We start from the raw sequence: 27,500 nt of genomic DNA, 5'->3' as shown, positions 1-27,500 counted from the left end.
GATCAGTATTATTCGATAACATCAGATTATTGTAATTTCGTCAGACTATTAATAATTTATTTAATAGTATAATAACAAATTAGCATCATTGTTCTTCTTTGTTGTTAATGGAAGTTGGCAAACCATATTCCGCCACCTGCTGGGATGGGATGGACTTTAGGAGGGCACAGAAAGAAAGAAAAAACTAACTTTGTAATTTACCATCTAACTTTCCATTACAGATTTGCGCAAAACTTTGGCGATATTTTAAAAAGTCGTTAAAGTATTGCGAAATTATGGTGTTTCCATTAACCAATGTTATGTGACTAAAATGTAACTTTTTCCTCTTGCGATAAGTCATGGTAATGGATTTTTGCAATATATATATATATATATATATATATATATATATATATATATATATATATATATATATATATATAAGGAGTATAATTTATTATTTTTTTTGCAATATATGGGAGTTTTTGCTAAATTGACCACTACTATTAGAATGATTTTCAATTCGCAATTTAGTTATTTGCATAATTTGAAGGGTAATGGAAACACAGCTATTGTTGTCGTAGTTTCCACCTAAATATCGCGGTTCGAAAATTGGCGCGGAGGCGCATGCGCAGAGTGTGACATACATTTCGCGTTTCCTTACAGTAGCAACATTTTTTTTTTTTTTTACGATTTTCTATTAAACAAAAAGCATTTCAAACGGTTAACGTTTGTAAATGCTTTAATATGCTATATTTATATACATTTGTATTTGTATGCAGCCCCTCTAGTGTATAATTATTTATATCATGTATAGCTTAATGTTTATTGCTTTTATTGCTAATTTGATCTTGTTAATAAAAAAAATGTCTTTTTTTTAGTAGCCTAATCCTCGCATTTGATCTAAAAACTAAAGATTATTTGTCCGTTTAAAATTAAGGTACCGTATATAATATTTTTAATTCAAGATAAACGCAAAGATAATATCTTAGATAATATCCACTGATTTTAGGAATAAATTATGGGTAGAATTAAGGTTTAGGAGTAGGGACTGGGTTAAGTCTATATTTTTGGACAGTAATGTTGATCCGGGATCATGTCTTACTTGGCAAAATCACGGCGAACGTTTTAAACATGAGAGTGAAATATTTAATGGTTTATACACTGAGAGTTTTGGACTCCTCCTTCAGTCACACACACACACACACACACACACAGTCGGTGAACTCCGCGCTGTGGTCCTCGTCAGTCTCGCGTTCAGCGCGTGTGGAGAAACAGCTGCTCCGCTCGTTTCCTCGAGGAGTGATGTGATTGATTCAGCTCTTCTCCAGGAGGAACCGACACTTCGAGAGGAGACACGACAGACAGTAGGAGAACCGAACCGAACCGAACCGGACCGATACTATCCGAACAGTCCCTGCGCGTGGAGCGATGGAATCCTCAGCTCGGCGCTCGCGAGGAAACACAGGTGCGTTTCTGTCACCTGCGCAACATTCACTACAGAGAGACGCGCGCGATTATACCCTCATGTCTGAAAGATTGCTTTAATTGTTTGCTTTATACTAGAACGAGCGCTGCTAATAGTAGTGAGGTGGCAGCATACAGTGATGGCATCGTAATACTGGCTCTTGGTTATAATGGTACAATGGCATTTGCATGCTACTTCAATGTATATAAAGAAAAACCATGGTACTTTCAATAGTATTATGGTACAGTATTGAGAAACCATTGCAAATCGTGCTGAGGTCATGATTGTTTAGTATTAATTGTTAGAATAAATTAGAATAGTAGTAGCCTACTGTACTTTAATTGATAAATATAAATATATGTTTGGAACTGAATTATTTAAACATTTGTACCATAAGATTTGCATTGCATTAGAATATATGTAAGGAGGAATTATAATAAATATAATTGATATTATAGATATGGTAGTACCATGGCACTGTATCCAAAAACAATCTTTTTGCTGAGGTCATAGTTGTTTAGTATTAACACAAGAAAGTCATGTGCTGTGATGCAGTGATGGTATTACCATGGTACTTTGAAATGATTACCATGTCCATGTGCCTGTGTATTTGCATGGTAATTTAATCTACTGTATGTAAGGAAATTTTGCTGAGGTCATGTCTGTTGTTATTAATACTTACTGGAAAGGAGTGTAGGAGCACTGTGGCACAGTGAAACCATGGTACTTTGGTATGATAATTTAATATATGCTAAGAAATAAAGTGGCACTGGCAATAAAACATGGTGGTATCATGGTACATTATCGGAAAAACCATTGCAAATCACTTTTTTATGGAGGTAAGGTTATTTTTTTCTATTAATACTTAGTGTAGCAGTACTGTGGTGCTGTGATGGTCATACTGTGGTACTTTATGCTTACTAGGTTAACGTATGGTGTTATAAGATGCTTAAAATACTGTCCAGTAAAACATGGTATTACCATGGTACCATGCCCAAAACAGGCATTTTTAAATATATTTTTTGGATTTTCTCTGTATGGGAATTCACATGGATTAATGCATGTTCAGAATCAATTGATTAGCAGTGAAAACTGGATGCATTAGGGCACTTAAGAAATGTTTTACTGTATATGCCAATTCAGCAAACCGTGCAAGTGAAGTAAAACGCCTCATAAAGTAGGATTTGCATGCTTGAAACTTGTGCAACTGATTTGATATCCTGAGATATTGAACCTAGAGTCTTAATCCTATTTATTAATGTCTCTGGCATTCATCAGCATGTAATCGAAACCTGGGTTGTTGTGGCGCTTTGTCTCGGGCTGCTATTTAAAGTCTAACAGGAAAGTGGTTTTCCCGCGTCAATCCCTCACACACCTGATAGTTTACTCCGAGCCATTCATCACACAGGTAGAGGTGATATGCACTGCATCAATTCTCATTTGCGGGTGCATTCGGTTTAGCCCTGTCTCGTTCAGTCAAACCCGATTAGATGGGCCGTGATGTGACGGGAGGCGTGAAGTTTAACCGTTAGCGGTTAGCAAGGGTGTTTAGGGTGTTATGGACAGCCTATTCAATACTCTTCTTCAGGGACCCAGAGAGTCGTCTCGTGGCTAGTAACCCGCTGTCATCTCATATTGAGCAGTTTAAGAAAGGCTGGGTTTGGTTCGGGGCGTTCTGCCACAGGCCGACCGGATCCACCTTTAATTAAAAGAACGAGGTGCTGTTTATTTTTGGATTCCCTCCGGCTCTTCTCGGGAAGCCTGGCTGCTCGTGCAATTTTACTGAAGCAGGTTTTCAATTAAGTGCAAATGTTTTCGATTGCCTGGGCACTAGAGATCCCGATCAGGTGGCTGTATTGCGACCGTAATGGGTTGTAAATGTACAGATTCCTGCCTGTGATTCATTTGTAGTTGAAAGTGCTGGACTTGATCTGTCTCCAGGGGAAGCGTTAAACCGAGACGCGTGTTCCCAGTTGACTAAATGCTTAATGCACGCAGCTGTTGTGAATGCTGTCGGAACGCTTCAGACGTCCAACGCTTTGGCACGAAGAAACCAAACATGGCTGCGCTTCAAAGCGTCATGGCTTATCAACACACACAGCTGCTGATTTGACTAAACAAGACTATTGAGAACATAAAGGTTGTGGTTTACGGCATCGATTCTATCAAACCATCACTTGCATTAGATTTAATTTTGGCTGGGTTATTGCTTAAACGACATGGGTTTCTGAACACACAGCCAAGAATGTAGTAGCTAGACAGATCGAACAGAGTAAACTTTGCTCATTATTTTTCTGCTTCACAGAGAGCTGATCGCTTCTCAGTTTTGTAGGCAATCAAACAGCATTTCTCTTCTTTTGTTTACTGGGAGAGAATGAAAGAGTGCCAGGACTGACATCAGGGGAAAATGAATTGCATTTACTTTATTAGATTAAAAGTTTAGAGCTCAGAAGCGCTAATTGCCTAATTACTGAATTAAATTTGCTGCGTTTAAAAGAACACGCGACGCTGAGTTGAAAATTGAAACAAATGCATTTCTCTGTAAGACATGATTAGAGAGCAGAATGCATTAATAATGCCAACCCCGAACATAAAGATGCAAAGCTCTGCGTCCTTGATAAGATCAAATAATAATCCTTGTGAGTTCGTGTTCTGCTCTTTTTGGATTCATTCGAATGGAGGCGGTTTTTGTTACTTGTTTTCATAATCGTCTCTCATTTTCTCTTTCATTCTGTTAGAGACAACTCAAGAGCGATATTAATATTTGATGAGATTGTGTTAGTTGAATTAAAGGAGGAAAATTGCTTGCCGAGGCAATGGCACATTGTTAAGCATGTAAATGTATTCTGCTCTTTTTTTGGGAGAGAAAATCTAGACATCTTTTCCCCCAGGAGGTCTACGAGGTATCGTGGTTCCACCCGCGTCTTTAATGCATGCCAGATTCAATCTGCAGGCCTTAATGTCTGCTGATAATTAATATTCTCCTGCTGGAGTTAGGACGTACAGACGTACAGTTGTTATAGGAGCAGATTGTGCTCGGAGGGCGTTGGGGAGCTCACAGTCCAGATGTCTGCGGTTTTGGTAGGAATCTTGCCAGCCTTTTGTATGATTTCCACTGTTTTAGCTCGTTTCTGCAGGTAAGTGTCACTCTTGGGTGAAGCTAACAATGAAAGGTCTATGAAAATGAAAAGTCAAAGTCAAAAACAGGCAATTGTAATCTGCATGAAGAAAATGCACAAATTAACACTAACAGGACTTAAAAAGTCGTAATTCACCCTTTCACAAATTAAAGCCCTAAAAATCACAGCAGAAAAGTCTTGCATTCATTGAATTGTGGAATAAAATGTTGCATGCAATGCAAAACAAATAATTTCTCAGTATTTACTGTTTTAATAAAAAAGGAAATTATATTGCATTAAGAAAATGCCTGTTTGTGGATAAATTAAATACGCTCATCTTGGATGCTGTGGGTCTTGAAAAAGGCCTTCCACAAATGAAGACCTAAAACGTCCTAAATCAGAGCAGAAAGTCTTGAATGCATAAAATTGTGGCATTAAATGTTGCATGCATAAAAAAAGCAAAACAAATAGTCTTTTTTTTTATAAAAAAGTCAGGAAATTATATTTTGCATGAAGTAAATGCTTGTTTGTGGATAAATGTAATACTAATTTTATTGATTCAGGGTTTGTATGAGTCTTAAAAAGTCTTAATTTGTCCTTCAACAAAATAAGGCCTTAAAAAGCTATTGAATTCATAAAATGGCATTAAATGTTGCATACATGTTGTGTTTTTATTTTCCAAAACAAATATCTAAACATCCTTAAATCAAGGTACATTTACTTGCGAATACAAATGTAAAATCTCGACAAATTGGACAACGTTAACTTATTTTAAATTTAAAACAAGAACAAATAATGTTAAGAGGTTATAAATCCAGTTTTGAATTAACATGATTTTTCTGAGCCAGTTTGCAGATATTCCTTCTTGTTTTAATCACAAACTCACTTGATTTTGAGTAATTCCAAAAAAAACTTCTTATTTTATGTAATTTTGCATTACCTTAGATTGCATTTATTTGCATTACAGTATAAGAATTGAGTGTGAAATATGCTCATGAAATTTCAAAGAATATCACAATGCATAAAACCTGGTCCTAAAATAGGCATCATTTTCTTTGTGCATAATATCATTTCGTATATTTTTCTTTTGAGTCAGGGATGAAATATGATCGGGACGTGTTTATGACAGGTTTCGTGAGATTCGCCTCATTTAGCTCATTTTGCATTGGAACGAGAGGGACTACACCCTAAATGAATAATACATCAAAATACTCCAGCGCTAAAAGAATGAAGTGTTCTCGCACCTGGCAGGTCTTCTGGAAGGCTTCTACTGAGACGGGCACAGAGGATGGTAATATGCCATGACTAGAGGAGACATTTGTCATGGGTGTGTGAGCCGCTTGCTGCTGGCGATGTGTAAGTCATGCGACGCCCGCAGGCCAGACACGTCAAGGCTCTCAGCTGAGTTTTGTTCTGCCACTTATTGAACTCTCTTTGATATGGTTAATGCTGAACTGGGCAAATACAGATTAGCCCCTGAGGGATGCGCTTTGTCTGGGTACAGTTTTCTGACTTATGGACCCTTTCGAAATCCAAAAGAAGCTTTTGGTCGCAGATGGGAAGCGAGTTTTGTGCACCTTGCTGTTTTTAGACCAGAGACGCTGCAAGACTGTAAGATCAACGGTTGATCGTAGTAAATAGCAATGACCAGTGTTGCCAGATTGGGAGGATTTCCACCCAACTTGTTGGTTTGGATTTGATTGAGAGGTTTAAAATCAGTTTGACTATATCTGGACCAGTTTGTGGTCAGTTAGTTGTTTTACAAACTGGTCATCTTAAGTGTGCATGGAATCCTGTGGCTCAGTGGTAGAGCATTGCTTTAGGATTGCAAAAAGTCTTGGGTTCAATTCCCAAGGAACACAGATATGGTAAAAACAAAAAATGTATAGCTTGAAGTTGCTTTGGATAAAAGTGTCTGCTAAATGCATACATGTAAATGCAATCAACCTTCATGGCGTTACTATCCAGGTAATAAACTTAGGTTATAAAAGGATTGTGGGAACATTGACATTTTCATTAAAATGTCCAGATTTCTTTTCACAATTCTAACATTATTTAAAGGTTACAAAACAACATTCTGCCTTTTCACACAAAATATAAAGTTACGTTTAAAAAAATAAAAATGAATAAAAATAAAAAAGTCCTGGTTTCTTGATGTGACTTTAAACGTCTTTAAAGGTGCCATGTGCAAAAATTGAGGTAAAAATATAAAAAAAATGACCTACACGCATCAAAAGAATGAGAAGAAATAAGGGCGATGATGTCATTAAAAAAATGTCAAGTTATAGTGCTGCAGAGATATCAACCTTAATTAGCAATAGCATTACTAGCCCCGGCCCGACAGGTGTCGTAATACCAGTTTCGGCCATGGGAGGCGGTATGCGGGCAACATAACCACCAGCCAACCTGCAATACACGAATAACTCGCACGGCTTGTGGGCGTACCTGAACCTGATGTCGACACCGAACTTGCAACATTTCTTTTGGATTGGTAAGTTAGATGCTGTTAGTATTTCGCTAGAAGTTTGTTTTATATGTTTGTGTATTTTTTTTCGGGAAGTTATAACATAGAAATGTATCGAAGGCTGTTCTATAAACATGCTAATGTTAGCGATGGCTAACCGTAGCTGCGTTTGATAATTAGCTAGCTATAACTTATAAGTAACCTGCTCTTTCTAGACTGTTGGTCTCCGTGTCCTCTTTGCTTCGTGGTTTTTCTGTACATGAGAAAATTGATGTGTGGCATGAAAGCGTGTGAAAAGAGTCAATAGCGTGTGTCTCACGGTGAATGCTTGAGAGTTGCCAGCTCTGGTTACGTTGGTTGGCGCTAGCTTGGTCAACATCAGCTGTCTGATGTTGACAGAATGCTGTCTGTCAAATTAATTTAATTCAAATAATGTGTATATACAACTCAATGTAATATGAACAAAACGAATATGAACATATTCACTGGTAAAGGTGAAGGGGAGTAGCTTGAAGATGTCATGTTTCAAAATCACTTGACATCACCCAGCGTTCCTCTGGAGGCAAAACGTCCTCTTATAGCAGCGGTTCTCATTTCCAGTCCTCGCGCCCCACTGCTCTGCATATTTTGCACGTTTCTCTTTGTTAACACACCTGATTCAGATAATCAGCTCGTTAGAAATTAACTCCGTGCATGAACTGTTTTTCAAATGTTCATTGCTCCCTACTCTCTGAGCAGGGGAAATCTGTTGAAGTTTACCTCACATCGAAACATTCATTCACTGATTTGTGCTGTGCAGCGTCTTTAAACATGGACAACTGTGACATCATATACCTCTGTAAATCAATACAATTTAAATTCACGTCTTGCACACTTCAATGCACTTTGATTGGAACTTATAGCTACGTTCGCTTCGAACTGGAATCATGGCTGAATATCCTGTGATGACCACTTCGCAGGGCACTTATGTTCGAATAGAACAAATGTCTGAAGCGCTAAGAGAAACATTCAAAATGTGCAGAGCAGTGGGGTGCGAGGACTGCAATTGAGAACCGGTGTCTTATAGGCTTCGGCTATGGCTGTAGGGTTGTTGTGAAGGTAGGGGCGGAGCATAGAGACTGCCGTTTCTCGTTTGTTACTCTAGAGTAGACCAATTCACTTTATTGAGGCATACTGCCCCCATCTGGTATGGAATGTGGAGTATGACTTGATTTTTTTGCCAGATATGACAGATGGCACCTTTAAAAGTTACTACTATAATATTGTCATTTGTTTTCAATATTCTTAAAACATTAAAATATCCAATTTTCTTGTTATGATTATAGCATTAGGCTACAAAAACATCCTGATAATGAAATGTTGTTTTGTTTTTCATTCTAAGAACGTCGTCTTAAAGGTTACAAAAACGTTACATGGAATGTTCATCACATGCGCATCTTAATCAGAACGTTACATGAAGGTTACAAAAACATTACATGCGAATGACATCATAAGGACAATCTGAGAACGTTGAGAACGTTCCATAACCTTACTTTAAGAACATTTTGTTCTAACATTTATATAACATTTAAAAAACATTAGTGGAAATTGTGAGATGTTCCCTGTTAGTAAACACACGGCAGATTTAACTGGTGTTTGTGTTAATGCCAGTGTTTTTATTGCGATAAAAGATCAGATTTTAAACTTACAGCAGTTTATCAAAGTGATTGCTATACTGAAGTGGCATAAATATTAAAAAATGGTAGAGTGACTCAACTCTCTAACTCACAGTCACTAATACTGGGCTTTTTTATTTGGACTTTTGACATTGAACAAGAAGTATTTTAATTTCTTGACTGCCGTTTGCAAATATTTTACATACTTAAAGCTGTTTGGGTGGAATTGTTTTTATTTTTTTATTTTTGTGTTTATTTTTTTTTTTGCCAATTCATTGTACTGTATTTGTCATGTTTTGTCCTGTTGTATTGTTCTCCTATCTGGGAAATGCATTCATTTTTATAGTTTTATTTTGTCACTAGTTTTAAGGATGTAAAAACTCTGTTTATCAACCTTGGTTGGCATGGAAATATAATTATTTTGGCAGTGAATATTTTGGGTTTTTCTTGGAGAGAAGAGCTTTTGGATTGTAAAACAATTGGCCCAATCTGGCATCACTCACGAAGATGCAACATGCAAACGTTAAAATGCATTAATATTACCATGAACTGCATATGCCTAAAATATGCACATTATTAAAATGTCTCTTGAATTTCAATGCTTTCAGCCTGTTGGGAATTCGACTGAAAGTTGCTGGCACTTGCGTGTGCTGGTGAAGATTTCCCTGCTTGTGCATATTAAACCTTTTTCCTCCCCATCCCACATATTAACGTAGCCATACTTGCCTTTAAAAGATTGGCCTAGATTGGGCACATTTGGTGCCCGCTGAGACTCCTGGTGAACTCTTTCTGTTAAATTGGCTCAGATGTAGATGGATGGGATCAGTCGGAGCAGATTCCTGATTAGTCCTTTAGGGAAAATGGAAGGATTAGCTACAGCGCTACGCTTCGTCTCCGTCCGTCTCACAAGCCTCCCAAACCTAACAACATCATTGTGTTTAATAGCTTCGAGACATATCCGCGTACTACTAGCTAATTCCCCAAGTCTCCCAGGATGTCATTTGTTAGTCGAGTAGACATTAGGATTTTAAAGCTGGTTCATAAGTTATCCAGCGTCCTTAGCACTGCGTGGTTGTGCGTTAGCCAATGAGTCGTCCATTTCACATCTCGTTCATATATAATACATAACTCAATGCATGTTACAGTACATGCATAACTAGGCTAATAAATAGATTAGCATATTTAAGACTAACTGCATTATTCATGAGCGCACAGAGGTTTTTCAGTACCACCTTCACTTTTTAAGTCGAGTTCAGAACATTGTTGCAAAATACCAAAAGTGAATTATTTTGATGTTTGGTTTCATTAAGGGTTTTTGTACATCTGTGCTTCAAAATTAGTTTTTAGGCTATATTGAATGTGATAAAATAGAAAATTAGGGCCACGGACTCTTATAAGCTGGTAATTTAATGTGACATAGTCAAAAAGACTTGTGGTGGGTGACTGTCAAACTCCAAAAATACAGCATAAAATGTCAGTCCATATGGATCTAAATGCATTAGCTTATATTTGAAGTCTTCTGAAGTTGTTCAGTATCTTTGTCTGAGAAACAGAGCCTAATTTAAGTTTTAACTCCCTGAAAATCTCCTTTTGAAGATGTGCATATTCAAATCACAAATGGTTATGTGAACCAGTGTTTGGTTTCACTGACATCAAACCAAGGTTAAAATTGTCAACGTTTAAAGCCAGATCTCCAGATATGCAGTTTTTTTTGTGTGTTTTTAAGTGTTTTTTTTTTTTAAGACGACGTGTCAAGGTTAAAATATTCCACTTTTAAAGCCGAACTTCGAGACCACAGTGGTGCTGTTTGCATTATGTTTCACTTCTCTCAGCTGTTTCTGAGCGCAAGAATATGAATTTAGTCTTTATTTCTAATTTTATGTTACTTTTGTTATTTAATGTAGTAGGGCATATTTAAATATTTTAATACATCTCTGAACTCTCTTGTTTTTTGCATTTACTCAATATGCAAATGTGACCCTGGAGCACAGAAGCAGTCATAAGTAGCACGGATATATTTGTAGCAATAGCCAAAAATTACAGTACATTTGTATGGGTCAAAATTATAGATTTTTCTTTTATGCCAAAAATCATTAGGATAGATCATGTTCCATGGATAGAGTAAGTAAATTTCCTACCATAAATATATAAAAACTTCATTTCTGATTAGTGATATGCATTGCTAAGTACTTCATTTAGAAATCTTTAAAGGTGATTTTCTCAATATTTAAGTTTTTTTTTTGCACCCTCAGATTCCAGATTTTCAAATAGTTGTATCTCAGACAAATAATAACTAACAAACCATCAATGGAAAGCGTATTCATTCAGCTTTCAGATGATGTATAAATGTCAAATTTGAAAAATGTAAACTTATCACTGGTTTTGTGGTCCAGGGTCACAAATAATATTGATACATCCTTAATAAATAAAGTCAGCTTGCATATCATTAAAACATCAATTCCTAGTCTATCTTCTAATAATGTTAAAGTTAAAAAAGTCTTCTGCTTAATCTATACTGAACTGTTCACCATTCACTGTCACTGTGTGTTAAAGAGCATCTCGTTTTGTGTTCCAGAGAAGAAATAAAATCAAATGGGTTTAGAATGACATGAGAGCGAGTACACAATGATAGAATGTTTATTTTTGGGTGTACTGTCCCTTTAAGGAACCAGTATTGAAATTGGAACCCGAATCATTACCTTCCCAACGATTCCCATCCCTAGTCTTAAAGGCTGTGCAGTGCATCTGGATCAGTGTATTGATTGCGTTCCCCCTCACATAGCGTTATATGATCGCTCGTGAGCCGTGCTGATGGGACAGACTCATTAATGCTATATGTATTCCGATGAGGCTTCCCTGATGTGCGCCTTTGAGAGTGACGGCTTTGTGCTTTCTTCTGTTCAATCCGCTGTCATTTGGGAATAATTGGCGCGTTTGGAGTGCAGTTTGAGAGGGAGTTGTTCAATATGAGGCTTTTGACACCTAATTTAAAATATTTTTTCATCACGGATTCTGAGGCAGATGCATTATGGGAATGAATTTATCAATTTATTATGAATTTATCATTTCACTTGATGAGCGAAAAGACGTTTTATTCATGGCTTTTCGTTCTCTTCGAATCTGAGCGAAAGCCTTCTTTACCGCATGTTGTGTTGCTCTTTATTTCGCCCTACAGAAAGCTACACAATTAGACAAAAGGTGTGTGTTTAATTGCTCGTTTCTTAAGAGGCAGAAGCTAAAATGTTGTTCTAGTGTTGCAGTATTTAGTTCTGCGTAGTGTGAAATGAAATTACCCTGAGATTAAAGCTCATAGAAACAGCAGTCATTTGATTCTGCGGCTTACTTTATTATGCTCCACGTCTTAGATTCCATTCGGTGTTACTGGATTCATTATTTATTATTTTTTGTTTTGTTTCCAGGCTTTCATAAAAGGTTTTTTCATGCAACGGTGGAAAAAGTACAGCTGAAAGACTCAGAAGTTTTTTTTTTATCCTCTGCCTCGCCAGCAGTAGATGTGGAGCTGCTTCACTCCAGAGGAAACTTTTAAAGTGCTCAAGTAAAAACTAATAAGGTTGTGCTTGAGCATCGGCATAAGGGTCAGGTTTTTATCAGGAGGCTTGTACTTGGAGATTTGAATGAACCCTTAACCCAAAGTATTACATTTTTCTAATTTGTAATTCATTTTATTGTACCACACCATGTTTTCTACAGACATGCTGGTTTTAGTAAAGGCTTTAAGCTGCTGTGTCAACTTTCAAGTTTAAAATATTCAGGGGTCTTGAGACCCCTCTTGTATTTTGTTCTCTTTTGTTTGTTCTTTTTGAACACAAGAACATGCTGAAATGAACTGTAGACTAACTCTTAAAAATAAAGGTTTTGTGGCTTATCTGTGGTTCCACAAATAAAGTTTAACATCTGTGAAAAGTTTGCATTGCACAAAAGGTTAGTTCTTTTTTTAAAAGTTATATAAATGTCAGGACAAATGTTCTTAAAGTAATGTTTATGGAACGTTTTTATAACTTTATTAATATTGGATGTACGATATGCTCTCATAACGTTGAGACGAAATGTTTAGAACGTCATTCATTATGTTATCTGTACATGATGACCATTCTAAGTAGGGTTGCGAAAAGGTGGAAAATTTCCAGTAAATTTGGAAAATATTCCAGAAAAAGTTTGGACACTTTACAGGATTTTTTTTTGTTGGAATATTCTGGAAGTTTTCCACCACTTTGCAACCCTATTTTTAAGAAAAACATTTTTGTAACCTTTAAATAAAAATTAAGTCACATTTAGAAAGCTTGATATTTCATATATTTAGGATTTTAAATATAAATGTAACGTTATATTTTAGGTAAAAACAAAGTTGGTAGAATGTTGTAAGAAACATTTTGTAACCTTTAAATAATGTTCTCGTCACAACAAGAAAACTAGACATCTTAAGGTTTTTAGAATAGTAAAATCAAACATTCAAATAACGTTGTATTGGGTTTGAAAATAAAGTTTTTGTAGGATTTTCTAAGAAACATTTTTGTAACATTTTGTAACAACTTTTTACTTATAAAAAGAAAACATTTTAATGTTCTAAGAATATTAAAATGAACATTCAAATAACGTTATGAAATGTTTTTGTAACATTTAAATACTGCTCTGATCGCATCTGGAAAACTGTTTTAGAAACGTTTCAAAACAATATTCCAATAATGTTTTCATAACCTAAATGTGTTACCTGGATAGATGATTATTTGGCTGGTTGTTTTCATCAAACGAACCCTTTCGATCCTCAGTTTTTCTTTATACTTACTCTTCGGTATTTTTGCTTGTTGTTTTGGCCTTTTCCACTCCTAAAGCCAACTTCCAAACTTTTGATATTTGTTGTAACCAATAAACTTTATTGCATTTCACCCGGAAAAATTCTCTTTAAGTGTTTGTTTATTGCTAATGTAATATTTCTTTCTCCGACCTTGAAATCAGCAAACCTTGACCCTTCGGCAAATGAAAGTTCACTTCACTCTTCACTCTTGATGAGGGATTGTGTTTTTGTCATGTTTTTGAAGTATGCCCTGATTCTGCCTCTTTCCCCCAGAGTGGAATATATTAAGGTTTAATTTGGGGCCTTATTTTAATTTAAATTTATTTCATTGAAATGAGACTATGCACAAAGATCTTATTTTTCGTCCTTAGAGATTTTAAGATAATGAAGGAGGTGGTTTGTCTGGCGCTTTGACAAGGTGACATGTAAAGGACAGCCTGTGGACTGATTCCACTCTCAAATATGATAGATATGAAATACCAACTGATGAAGGACTCTAATAAAAGAGCCTCAAGTCTGCCTTTACGAAACAACCGACTGCAAATATCACAGGATAATAAAAGCCTAGAATGCATATTGATGCATATATATGCAGTCTGAATAGTGCATGTGTTTATTCACAGTTTAGGAAATGGTTTCCTGCTTCATTTGCAGTCACAAATTGAGTTTGTCTAATGGTGATTCACAGTAAACAAAAGGTAAATCATCCTCATTGGTCAGATTAAACCATTAGCTCACCGGCCCGAGTTAAATGTAGAGAAATGACTCATTTAATGTCTGATTACCAAATAATAGAGCACAATAAACAATGGGCAACGCTCTGCACCAGATGCTAATTCTCCTCGCTTGCCCAAGATAACAGCCTCTATCATCACGCATAAGCGGCTAACGCATGCATACATGGACGTTTTTTTATTAAAATGCACAATACAGTGTCGGATTCATTATTAAAGGGCTCTTCATTCTAGAGATGCATCTTCATTATCCTTGTGCACGCTCTGTGCAGATAACGCTACCTCATTTGCTCACATACCCCTCAATTTTCCCGCAGACGATAATGCAGCATCTTTCTCGCAGCCACTCGGATGACAAGAGCACACCGTCTTCCATGTGCTCGCCGGATTACAAAGGTTAATCATCAATTTGAGGCTTATTATGGCCAAATAGTAGCAAGACTACTCTAACAGGATTGAAGCTGCCAGTAGATGGAACAGATATAATCGACCGGGCTGAGAACACGCAGTCCAGTGTAAATTGAAGTCCCTGTTGCATGATGATTAGAAGGTGTTTGATGGCTTAAACACATCTCTGTTGGATCATTGAAAATACACAGAGCAATCACGAGTCACTGGGCCGTATTGATCGCGTTTTACTCCGTCAGGAGGGACTCTAGTGAATTCTCTAGTAGCTTGGCAGTAGTGATGCGCGGGTCGTCTCATAACCCGTGGGCCCCGCGGGTAACCCGTGGGTCGGGTTGGGGCGGGTTAAGAAATTCGCAGTTTATTGCGGGGCGGGTTGGGGCAGGTCACTAAAAACAAAATTTTTAAAAATCCATTTAAGTTGCATGGAATTTAGTGGTGGATATTTTGATTCTTTCAAGAGATTCGTTGATTTTCAGTTCGTTCACCAAAATGATTCATTCACTGATTCGTTCACTGATTCATATTACACAAATACTCCAGCAGTTGGCGAAAAAGAGTGTCTTATGTGTTATGTCTTAAGTCAACAAACGTATTTACTTGTGACAAAAACTGATTTGGCTTTATTCAAGTGTGTGCATGATCGCATTAAATAAATAGTCTAAATAAATTGTTCAGAGTAACAAAGCACGAGGTTTTATCGGGGATTAAACTTGGAGTTATGCTCTGTATATCAAATATGAAAACAAGCATATGTGCACCAATAACTGCGCTTTGTATCTTCTGATTGCTGATCGAGATTTACATGCTTGGCAGACGGACCCTGTATACTCTTATTCATTTCATTCACGAACGAGATGTATCAGTTCATTAAACTCTTTCACCTTCGAGAAGATCGTATTCGTTCACTACATTCAACAAGTCACATGCTCCGTCACATCTTGAGTTAACTCTTTTTGATAGGATGAAACAGTTTACAGAGCTGTTCACGAGCTGCGCATGCGCTGCTAATAGCGCCATGCTCGCACGCTCCTGTGGGAGGAACTTGAGAAATTAGTCTTTTACTGTCTATGGTCAGTGGATTACGTAAACGAGAACGATTTGTTCACCTAAAAGATTTGCTCACCAACGAACCCTCATAGTGCAATTACCTATAGACTATATTGATAAGGTTACGATACAAAGGTCTAAGTAGCAACGTAACTTCCGTGATGTCCCCGATGCGCGGGGCGGGGCGGGGCGGGTCAAGAAATTTTACTTTATTTGCGGGGCGGGCTGGGGCAGGCCAAATAATTTCATAAAAGCGGGACCCGTGGGTTGGAAAAAACCCTGACCCGCGCATCACTACTTGGCAGAGAGAAGCACTGTGGGATTGAATTTTAAATACTGAAGATGGTACCGAATGTTTATTAACTATTACTAATGTGATTATTCAGGTTCTGTTTAATTAACTGCATAAACGCAATTTCATCCTTAGATTGTTATTTCTTTTTTTGGTGCTCTTATGTGAGCTTATTGTTGTTGGCGTTTGCTGTCAACGGCACCGAGAACAGTTTAGTAACTGAACAGGTAAGCACTGGCAACACCCTAGCAACCACACTGAAACTGTATAAACAATACTCAGAACACCTTAGTAACTGAACAGGTAAGCCTTGGCTTTTACACCCTAGCAACCGCATAGCAACATTCTAAACTCTACTCAGAGTAACACTTTAGTAACTGAATAGTTAATCCCTGGCAACCAAATAGCATATGTTGGTTAATGATGGTTAATGCCGGTAAATATTGGTAATTTATAATGTATGCTTGTTAATCTTGGTTAGTGCTGGTTAATGTTGCTTTGTGTTGGTTAATGCCGCTTAATCTTGGTTAATGCTGGTAATCCTGGTCAATGCTAGTTAATCATGGTTAATGTTGGTTAATGTTGATTAATGCTGGTTAATTTTGGCTAATGCTGGTAATACTGGTTAATCTTTGTTAATGCTGGTTAATGTTGGTTAATGTTGATTACTTCTGGTTAATCTTGGTTAATGCTGGTAATCCTGGTTAACGCTCATTAATCCTGGTTTATCCTGGTTAATTCTGGGTAATGCTGGTTAATGTTGATTAATGCTGGTTAATGTTGGTTAATGATGATTTATTTTTGTTTGTTTGTTTGTTAATATTGGTAATTTATAATGTATGCTTGTTAATCTTGGTTAGTGCTGGTTAATGTTGCTTTGTGTTGGTTAATGCCACTTAATATTGGTTAATGCTGGTAATCCTGGTCAATGCTAGTTAATCATGGTTAATGTTGGTTAATGTTGATTAATGCTGGTTAATTTTGGCTAATGCTGGTAATCCTGGTTAATGCTGGTTAATCTTTTTTAATGCTGGTTAATGTTGATTACTTCTGGTTAATCTTGGTTAACTCTGGGTAATGCTGGTTAATGTTGGTTAAAGTTGATTACTGCTGGTTAATGTTGGTTAATGATGATTTATGTTTGTTTGTTTGTTAATATTGGTAATTTATAATTTATGCTTGTTAATCTTGGTTAGTGCTGGTTAATGTTGCTTTGTGTTGGTTAATGCTGGTTAATCCTGGATATTGTTGGGTAATGCAGGTTAATTTTGGTTAATGCTGGTTAATCCTGGTTAATGCTGGTTAATGTTGAGTAATGCTGGTTAATGTTGGTTAATGTTGAGTAATGCTGGTTAATGCTGGTTAATGTTGAGTAATGCTGGTTAATAATGATTTTCCAGAATGGCAGTGGTAGAAGTCTTGCTGCTTGAACTGCATTTTGAATACGGAATGTATAAATCTAGTTTACATTTATATATTTGTTTCCATCCGCTGTGAGTTGCAGTGCATTCAGAGTTTTTCATTTGATCTCTCTCTGTGTGTGTGTGTGTGTGTGTTTTCTTTCAATTAAACCTATGTCCTTGACATAACTCATGCTGTGCTCTTCTCTATGAATACTTTCAAATCATGTGTCCACTGCAAAGCTTAAATCCACAATCTACTGCTTGAAAATAGTTTCACACCATCATCTGCTTTGCGTTTCACTTCCTCAGACCGCACAAAGTGGCCAAAGCGAGTGCTTGCTCATGGAAATGTAGTGGTTTAATCTGACGGATATCAGTGTCAGAGTTAGCATTATGAAGAGACCGCAGCTGGAGGCTGACGCTTGCTTTGCACATGAGCACCTATGTTCATTACATAAGAGTCTGAAGCATTTTATCAAAGAGCCCAATGGTAAGTGGATGCAGCTGTTTGCCGCCCGTGTTCCTTCGCTGAGCCCGATCTGCACACAAGGACTCTTACAGTGATCTTCAGTCACATTTCCACAGCCTGGCTCTCAGCAAGGCACTTGAGAAGAGCTTTTGAAGTAAGTATTTGTCTCAGACTGAGTGGCACAGTGTCGCTTTCTAGATAATTCTAATTCAGGTGAAGTAGAGCTTTGTTTTATGGTGTGCATGGTTGGTCACGGAGGCTGTCTTTTCCTCATATTGCTTTCTACTTGATTCAGTCATTGTTTCTTCAAGATGTTTCTAAGAAAGTAAAGGTTTGACAGGTTAATTAAGGAAGTGCAAAGCTACAGCACTGCAAGTGATGTTCTTCCTCAGTTTTTTGTCAACTTTTCTAATGCATTGAGAAGAGAGGCAAAACGACAAGTTATTAAGCTTTCATGTTTCTGAAACATGTATCAGAATACTTGAGTTTTGGCTTAAAACTAGAAGACATATTTGCAAATGGGGTCAGAAAAAATTATGTAATTCAAAGGGTTCTATTCAAGTTTATTTTTATGACCTTATTGGCAGATATTTTTCAGAATACAAGACTTAATATGTAATTTTGCATCTCAAGTAAAAGTATCTTGATATTTGTTCTTTTTACAGTGAAATGATAACAGTTAACTGTGTTCGTTTAGTTTTTACTGGTAGATGCTTTAATTAAACTATTTGGAAATAAAATGTAAAATGGAGAAAATGTTTGTTTAAAGTTATCTGGTCTTTAATAAAATTCTCAAAACGATAGCACAGAAACATTCTTTCTAAATCATTCCTGGAACTTTTTTTTCTGAAATGTTGTATTTGGATGTTCAGAGAACATTCAAAAGTAACGTTTCCGTAACGTTTGGAAAATTATACCATGGGATGTTTCCTTAACGTTTGTAAAACCAAGAAAAGCATTTGGACCTTTTCAATATTCAGAGAGCATTCAAAAATAACGTTTTATGGAAACAATTAAAAGAACACTCGTGCGAATTAAATGACTGAGATATTGGAGTTTTTGATTTTATGTTTGATTTTGATAATCTTCAGTACTGACTGACAGAAAAATGTTATATAAAAGAAGAATATTTAGATCTTGCACTGAAAAAAATGACAAAAATTCTGACCAAAAAAATTAATTTTTTGTTGTGAAATAATTAAAACGGACATTTAAAATTACTTCTTATTGGTAGATGCTGTACTTTAACTATTTAAGAGTAAAATTAATCTTTTTACATTGATGGCTATTTAAAATGACACTGTATTCTGACTAAATAACATTTTTTACAAGATATAAATCATATTTTAGTCAACGTTTGCCAGTGATGTGTGCATTTGAATCTTAAACGCTGAAAAATATGTAATATGAGTTATAGTTAATCTTTTAAAAAACACATCTGGAGACCAGATTCCGCTCTGTTGAGCTCCGTCCAGCTGTTTTTAAACACAACATGTGAACAACACCTGAGATTCGCTGTCTGGTAGATATATATATATATATATATATGTAGTGTAGTTGTGCACATCCTCACTGAGAATGCAAAGAGGGTTTCCGTGCAAAGCAGAATCAGGTTAATGGGGAAGCATTTAGCGGTGGGTTTCGCTTCAACCATTTATGACCTTCCCCTGATAAAAGAAAAGCGTATTTAGTGTAATCGAATTGTGCATCCTGTATTAAAATGACTCTGTTGAAGTGTGTTCGTGTTGAAAGCAGCCTGGTGCAGTAAGCAGTGGCATTTGGTACAATGGATCCAAGTTGTGTTTAAAGTGCCTGCAGTGTAATGAAATTTGAAGTGAGATGTGTGCACTGGCCTATTTATCCGGTCAGAGTCTGACTGATGAAGTCTTTGGGTGGAACTGCTGCTTCTCGGAGTCTAATAGTTGGGAAAGTGAGCCGCCGTCGAGGTTGCGGGTTTAATTCCACGGAAGGGTGACCCGGGAACCAGAGAGCCGCTGAGATCAAAATCATCTGCTCGATCACTGCTGGCCCTCGGGCAACACAGCCATGGCTGATCTTGGCACGTTTGCATGTAGTCGGTCCATTAATGCTGTGGTTTTCAAGTACTGCTGATGTAATTTGTACCGAGCTCACAGCGAACATTTTCAGAATGTTGTCTCAAAGTTATTGTTACGTTAATAGAATGTTCGTTCAGAGTTATTTGGTCTTTAATAATGTTCTCAAAATGTGATTTATGCATCGTTCACAGAACTTTTTCTGAAGCATTTTAGATCGACATTAGTTTAACATTATACGAACATGTTTAAATACTTCTTTCATAACTTAACTTAAAAGTAATGTTCCTATAATGTTGGGAATGTTGTAAAATAGATGTTTCCCCTCCTGAGAATGTCCCATGTTTATTAATTTGCTGATGATATTATTTGTTTATGGTTGACTATTTTTTTATTCAGTTGACTCATATTAAAATATTTTAATAAAAGGAGGCACAATTTAGCTTTAGATTATTATTATTATTATATATTTTTTAATCGAAGATAAACTTTAAAAACCTTTCAAAGTTTTGCATATAAATGTTATTTGGTTTTAATCGTTGTTGGATGTTTGGAAGTTGATCGATTAATGCTGTGGTTTCGTTCAGAGTTATTTGGTCTTATTTAATTTTCTCAAAATGTGAGCATAAAAATGTGATGTATACATCGTTCACAGAACTTTTTTTTTTCAGAAACATTTTAGTTGGATGTTTGTCTAACATTCTTTTTATGTTGCTACTTATTTTAGAATGTTCAGAGAACATTTAAAAAGTAACGTTTTCGTAATGTTTGTAAATACTCAAATGGAATGTTTCCTTAAAGATCACAAAACTTTTGTGGGAACATTGCTTTGAAATTTTTGACGTTATGATTCGAATGGTTTTTTAAAGGTTACAGACCATTTCTTAAAACGTTCTATCAATTTAATTCAAATTTATTTATTTATTTAAAATTTTACTTCTAAGAATGTTTTCTCGCAACATTATGGGAACGTTGATCTCAGTGTTACGATAATCGATTATGAATAAATGAATAACAACATTTCATAAACTTTACTTTAACAACATTTTGTCCTAACATTAATATAACTTTTGAAAATCGTTCGTGTGAGGATGTTCTCGGTTAACTGGGGTTCACCCAAAAAATGGAAATATTATCATAATTTTCTCACTCCCAAACCTCTACAAGTTTCTGTTTTCTATTAAACGTGTGTAACCAAACAGTGATTGGTCCCCATTGACCTCCATAGTTAAAAAACAAACAAAAGACTAGCTGGAAGTCAATGGGGACCAGAAACTGTTTGGTTACAAACATTCTTCAAAGTAACTTATTTTCTGTTCAACAAACTCATACAAGTTTTGAACAACACGAAGGTGAGCAAATGATGACAGAATGTAAAATTTTGGGTTAACTATCCCTTTAACTTTTGCATAACCAAGAAAACATATCCTTAAAACATGAATAACCTGGATATTTGGAACATTCTGAGAACATTCCAAAACAATGTTTTCATAACTTAATGGGAATGTCAAAAACAGTTTGTGGAATCAGATGATCGCCTGCACTCTCTGTGAACTAAATGGTTAAACAGATGAAGTTTCGATGTATTTGTTTTTCGATCATGATTCTTCAGAGAAATGAAATATCCAGGTTCTGTGGGTCTGGGAGAAGGCACACTGATGGCTGTAGCGGCTCAGTGACTCGCATCGCTCCACTCCTGAATCCTAATCGCTTAACTCTGTCATTTTTATGTTCCTGGTGTTCCCGTAGCAAAGCAAATAAAAGAAGTCCAGTCTGTTCTCAGATTCACTCGAGATTACTGTGTTCTCTGCGTCTCACTCTCTATTTCTCCAGCTCTATCTGAAGACATCGCTGTCTTTACAATTACAGTCCCTCTTTGAGGATTAAAGGTTAGCGTTTCCCCTTTTGTGCAGCAGAGCTCGTACTGTATATCATACTTAAATGTCAGAATCATGCATGGCTCTTTCTGGGAAAGAAATGGTGTTGTTCGTGACTTACTACTGATATTATTAACACAGTATAACCTTTATTTAACCTGATAAGAACCAGCTCCATTTTACAATGATATACCAACATACTGATCCTAGACACATTGTTTGCTACATGCCATATTTCCCTCCTTAAAAATAAGGGTTTCATCTTATAGTCCTCATGAGGAAGTGACATCATAATGGTTTCAATCACATGATTCATACATAAGCCTTTATCATTATTTCGTCATGTTTACACTCTTATTGGCTTCCTCAAGCTCTCTGCTAAATAACAATGTTTATTTATTTATTATTTTTAAGAATAAAATATTGCTTTTAGCCCGAAGCACTACAATGCCGGCTGTCAATAATGTAAATTCTGTAAATAATAAATTGCTGCACAACATTGCACCCGAAGCATATATGTGGTGCACACAAAACAAAACAAAAATAAAAATAAATATTATTTTCTAAAACAAACAAGACTTTCATGATCCCTGAAAATGACCCATGCGTATTAATTTAGTGATGATATTTGTCTTTTATAGTTGACTAATAAAGTTGATTAATATTAAACATTTTATAATGAAATCATAAAGATAAACATTGATTCAAATTACAGTACAATTAATAAAAATATACCATATATATATATATAAATATTTGCACAGATACACAGTATATATTTCTAATTGTATATAACTTAATAAAATATACATTTTGATACTTTTAAAATAGTAAACATGATACATTTATTTAAATAAAATAAATTTTACAAATTTATATATAAAACAAAATCTCATTAAGATTTTTGAATCAATGATAAACCCTTTAAACAAATTGTGTGTGTGTATATATATATATATATATATTCAGAAATATTTAACCGTGTCTGTTTTATAAAACTATATAAATTATGATGTATTTTTATTATTAATATTTAAAATAAAATATGAATATTTAAATATAATTTGAATTATTAACCTTCAAAAGTAAAAAAAAATGAATACATTTATATAAATCTTTTTTTTTTTTTTAAACCTTAAAATCTAATGTACATTTTCCTCGATTTAATTTTAGTATCATATTTTGCTATATTTAGCCCATTTCTCGCCATGGTGACTTGCATAGTGTTGAATTACAAACAAACAAAGAAACACAAATCTTTCATAGTTGAAGTGTTTTAAGTGTTTTGATGCTGCTGGTTAATGCGTGTTGTGTAGTGAGTTACTGATACTGAGGTAAGAGTCGCACACCGCTCTTAAAGGGCATCTCTGAGAATAGAAAAACAAATGAGTCCATCCGAAGACGTTTTTGAGGATCATCCCAAACCCAAGGGCCTCAGTAGAGCAACACAATGAGTCAGTCCACATCTGAAGTGCTCCGAGATAACAAGAGCTTGTTTGTCTGTAATACAGCTATTGACAGTTTGATAGAAAGTGTCATTGTGGTGTATTCGCAGCAGATGTCTGGCTTCAACCATGTCCTCTCAGCTACAATCAGAAAAGAGCAAGAAACACCGCCGCTAATTTGGGTTTGTGACTTCCCACCATCGCTAAAAACAGGGTAATTAATGAGCCCTTCTCCACCCTGTTCATCTCCAATCTGTCTTTCTTTCTGCTATCTGCTTGCTTTTAAGCTTTCATTTTAATTTAGAGTATGTTTTAGTGATTTTGTTATATACATTTGCATGTTGATTAAGTTTTATGTATTTATTTTATTATTTTATTTTACATTCTATTATTATTTTCTTTGTGTTATTTGTTTTTGCATTCATTCAGTCCCTACATTTTATGTATTGCTAGTTACCAAAGTGCATTATTAACATTAAGCTTTCATTTTAATCTTTGAGTAGGTTTTACTAATTATTTTATTATATATATATATATATATATATATATATATATTAGTGGTGGGCCGTTATCGGCATTAACGGGCTGCATTAACGCGATACTCTTATCGGGCGATATAAAAATATCACTGTTAATCTCTTCTCAAAGTTGGGTTGGGAGCTGGGTCTATACTAAGCAAGCTATGATGACTTTCACCTTGATATTTTATATAACTGACTGACGCCATCCTAAAAAGATGCTCAGGACAGTTAACGGGCCACTGCTGCGCATCGTCTTATCTTTTTCACGTGTTTTTAAGCCTTACCGCTTGTCGATTTAAACATTAAAGCATCCAAACACAAGACGCGGAAAAGCTGAACAGAGCTGGTTACTCGCGCGCTGTGTTCGGTGCGCGAGAGAGAGAGAGAGACTCCCTGCACCTGCAGTCCCTCCTGCACCTGAACGAACAAATACAAATCGCAGTTTGAACAAACAAAAAGATGTGAAAGAGCCCAATTCAGTTCTCACGGTGTTCAGGTGTTCAGGGCTCATGCAGAGAAAGGCGTCTCAAAACACTTGAACATCGAATTTGCTTATTTTTGCTCTTGTGCCGACAAATACATACATAATATGTCAAAATATGCACCTTGGAAATTATGCTTGAAAAAACTGTCAGTTATCTCTTAAGTGAAAGTAAACAGTTGAGGAAAAAAATGGGATGTGTATTATATTGGATGCGTTCATCGTCTCTTAAAGTGACCGCGCCTAATTTAGCGACTGGCTGCTGTAATGTTAAACCAAGAAAATGAAAATCACTCACTGCTCTTGACTGAATTACTTTGTAGTTTTAACAGTCAAACCAAAAATTATTCCAACACCAGATATCATTATATATATATATATATATATATATAGCAAAACTGTAATAATGTGAGAAATGTTGAAGGTGTCTGAATAAATGGAGGTTTGATTGTATATTTCATTTTTACATTGAAGACTATCCAGTGCTATTTTACATTTAATTATTTGGTTTCTGTACCTTGACACCTACAAACTTGAAAAAAACTTAAACATTGTGTAAATAGCACAAATAAATAAAAATAAACGAACATACAAATTAATCAATTTCAAACAGGGCCCACTGGTACAACCTTCACCGGGTCCCCGCTGACCCCGCTGACCCCGCTGACCCCAGCTGACCCCGCTGACCCCAGCTCACGCCTGTTTCACACATACTCCGTATGTGGTGCAGCACGGATTCGATGTGCTTTCACACAGGACGCGTTTGCAGTCCGCTACTCGATGCGTAAACGAACGCTGCACTGCTGCAGACGCAATGCTCCTGGAACACAACTGGAATCCGTTAACATGGGTGCGTAAAAAAATATGCAAAGCATACGCACTGCAGACGGAGTATGTGTGAAACAGGCGTGAGGTTGTTTGCACCTTGTGCAATGTGGAATTAGTTTACAGCTTTCTCAAGCAGTTTGTGATGCATTTTGGAAACAGGAGATGAGCCCCTTTTCTAATGCACCACCTAGCTTGATAAACCCCTTCTCAGAGACTTACTGTTTATCAATTTTATTTGGGTAACACACATATTCTGAATGCCTTCGGCAGAATTTGAATGCGCCATTTTAATCTAGATTAATTTCAAGATCAGAGTGAGATTAATCTAGATTAAAAAAATTAATCTATGCCCACCACTAATATATATATATATAATTTTTTTTGTTCGTTTTTTTTGGTTGGATGTAAATGGAGCTGCTTTTGAGTTCTTGCTTTTAGTTTTTCGGGGGTTAATGAGCGAGCGTTGTTTTGCTTTCATAGTAAAATGTGATAATGATCTGAATCTCACGAGGTGGATCTTTCCAGAACGTCCTAAAATCACACGGAGGAAATATGAAATTATGTTTTGCACAGAGATAATGAAGCATTGTTTTACATTATGACCATTTTCATCACGTTTAACCCTCTTCTGCTCATTTCTCATGAGAAAACATGATAGATTAAGAAAACATGTAGTGCTGTTCACAACCTATTTTGCTTAATGTGGTGTATTTCAGAGTGAATGATCTTAATGAGAATATATATATTCTCTTCATCCCACCTAACATTAGTGTTTTTAAATATAATTTTTATTGCAATAATTTTATATTCAGTCTTCAAATGAATGTACGTACATTCATTCATTCATTCTTTTCCTACATTTTAATATTGTTAGTTACCAAAGTGCATTTCTAATACTAAGCTTTCATTTTAATCTTTGAGTAAGTTTTACTAATTATTTTTATTTTATTTATTTATTTATTTATTTTTTAATTTAATTTAATTTAATTTAATTTAATTTAATTTAATTTAATTTAATTTAATTTAATTTAATTTAATTTAATTTAATTTTATTTTATTTTATTTGTATTTTTTATTTTTTTTCATGTCTAGTGTTAATGTTATTTTTTTATTAATTTAATTTAATTTAATTTAATTTAATTTAATTTAAATTAATTTAATTTAATTTAATTTAATTTAATTTAATTTAATTTAATTTAATTTAATTTTTTATTTTATTTTATTTTATTTTATTTTATTTTATTTTATTTTATTTTATTTTATTTATTTGTATTTTTTTTATTTTTTTTTATGTCTAGTGTTAATGTTATTTTTTAATGTTATTTATTTATTTATTTATCTCCCCAACATTATTTATTACTTGAACTTATTTCAGTTAGTTTCTAAATGTAATATATATTCTAAAAATATATATCTGCTTTATTACACTTATAGAAAACATTCGGGTGCATCGATCGTCTGAGTCTGACAGGAACTGATCAATACGTTCTGGCAGATCGATCCCGGGGTTTAAGTTCCTGCTCCCCGGCCTCCATCCTGACCAAAACTTCATCAGATGGGAAGAAATCAAGCCCATCAGAAAGCACTCATTTATATTTAACACAAGCACAGTGTTTAGTGGCAGGTATTAAGCGTTAATGTCTCCCAGAATGGCTTTGTTTTGGCTCCTCTATCACGGCCGGGTTGTGTCGACTCCACAAACTCCCCTAATTATCCATTCTGCTGTCGTGGATGTGCGTCGTAAAAGTCGATGCTCGGGGAGGACAAGGAGTGATAAAAAGCGTTATTGGGAAGGCATCCTCTCTGGCTCTTATCTCCCATAAACACTTCTCTGTGTTTTACAGGGCATGCACTGCTCCGAGCCGAAGGGGGTACGGCCTTTATGATTTATTCATAAGATCAGTGGAACAAGTGCGTGAGATTAAAGTCACGGGAAGAGAAGTTTGTTGTCTGATAAGGCCTTGTTATGGTGATAAGGCTCTTTTCTTAAAGTTGAAAAGCCGTCGGCGCTTTCCTCACGCTCCGTTTCGCTCTTGGTTGGATGTAAATGGAGCTGCTTTTGAGTTCTTGCTTTTAGTTTTTCGGGGGTTAATGAACGAGCGTTGTTTTGCTTTCATAGTAAAATGTGATAATGATCTGAATCTCACAAGGTGGATCTTTCCAGAACGTCCTAAAATCACACGGAGGAAATATGAAATTATGTTTTGCACAGAGATAATGAAGCATTGTTTTACATTATGACCATTTTCATCACGTTTAACCCTCTTCTGCTCATTTCTCATGAGAAAACATGATAGATTAAGAAAACATGTAGTGCTGTTCACAACCTATTTTGCTTAATGTGGTGTATTTCAGAGTGAATGATCTTAATGAGAATATACATAGAATTATATTATATTATATTATCAAACACTAAATCCTAAATTAAATTTACAGTAGATGA

The 27,500-nt window shown here is 35.6% G+C and overlaps 1 protein-coding gene across 2 annotated transcripts in view; it reads left to right on the top strand.

The window, feature by feature from the left end:
• The first annotated feature begins 1,224 nt into the window (after positions 1-1,224).
• The window catches only part of LOC132156678 (heparan sulfate glucosamine 3-O-sulfotransferase 1-like), a 45,659-nt gene continuing 19,383 nt past the window's right edge, over positions 1,225-27,500 (top strand). For both annotated transcript variants that reach the window (XM_059565618.1, XM_059565619.1), the window contains exon 1: positions 1,225-1,447. The gene's annotated coding sequence lies outside the window, so the exon portion shown is untranslated. The remainder of the gene's footprint in view (positions 1,448-27,500) is intronic.

The sequence above is a fragment of the Carassius carassius genome, chromosome 14 (assembly GCF_963082965.1).
Source record: "Carassius carassius chromosome 14, fCarCar2.1, whole genome shotgun sequence".
Lineage (NCBI taxonomy): Eukaryota > Metazoa > Chordata > Actinopteri > Cypriniformes > Cyprinidae > Carassius > Carassius carassius.
This window is presented reverse-complemented; position numbering and strand designations above follow the sequence as displayed.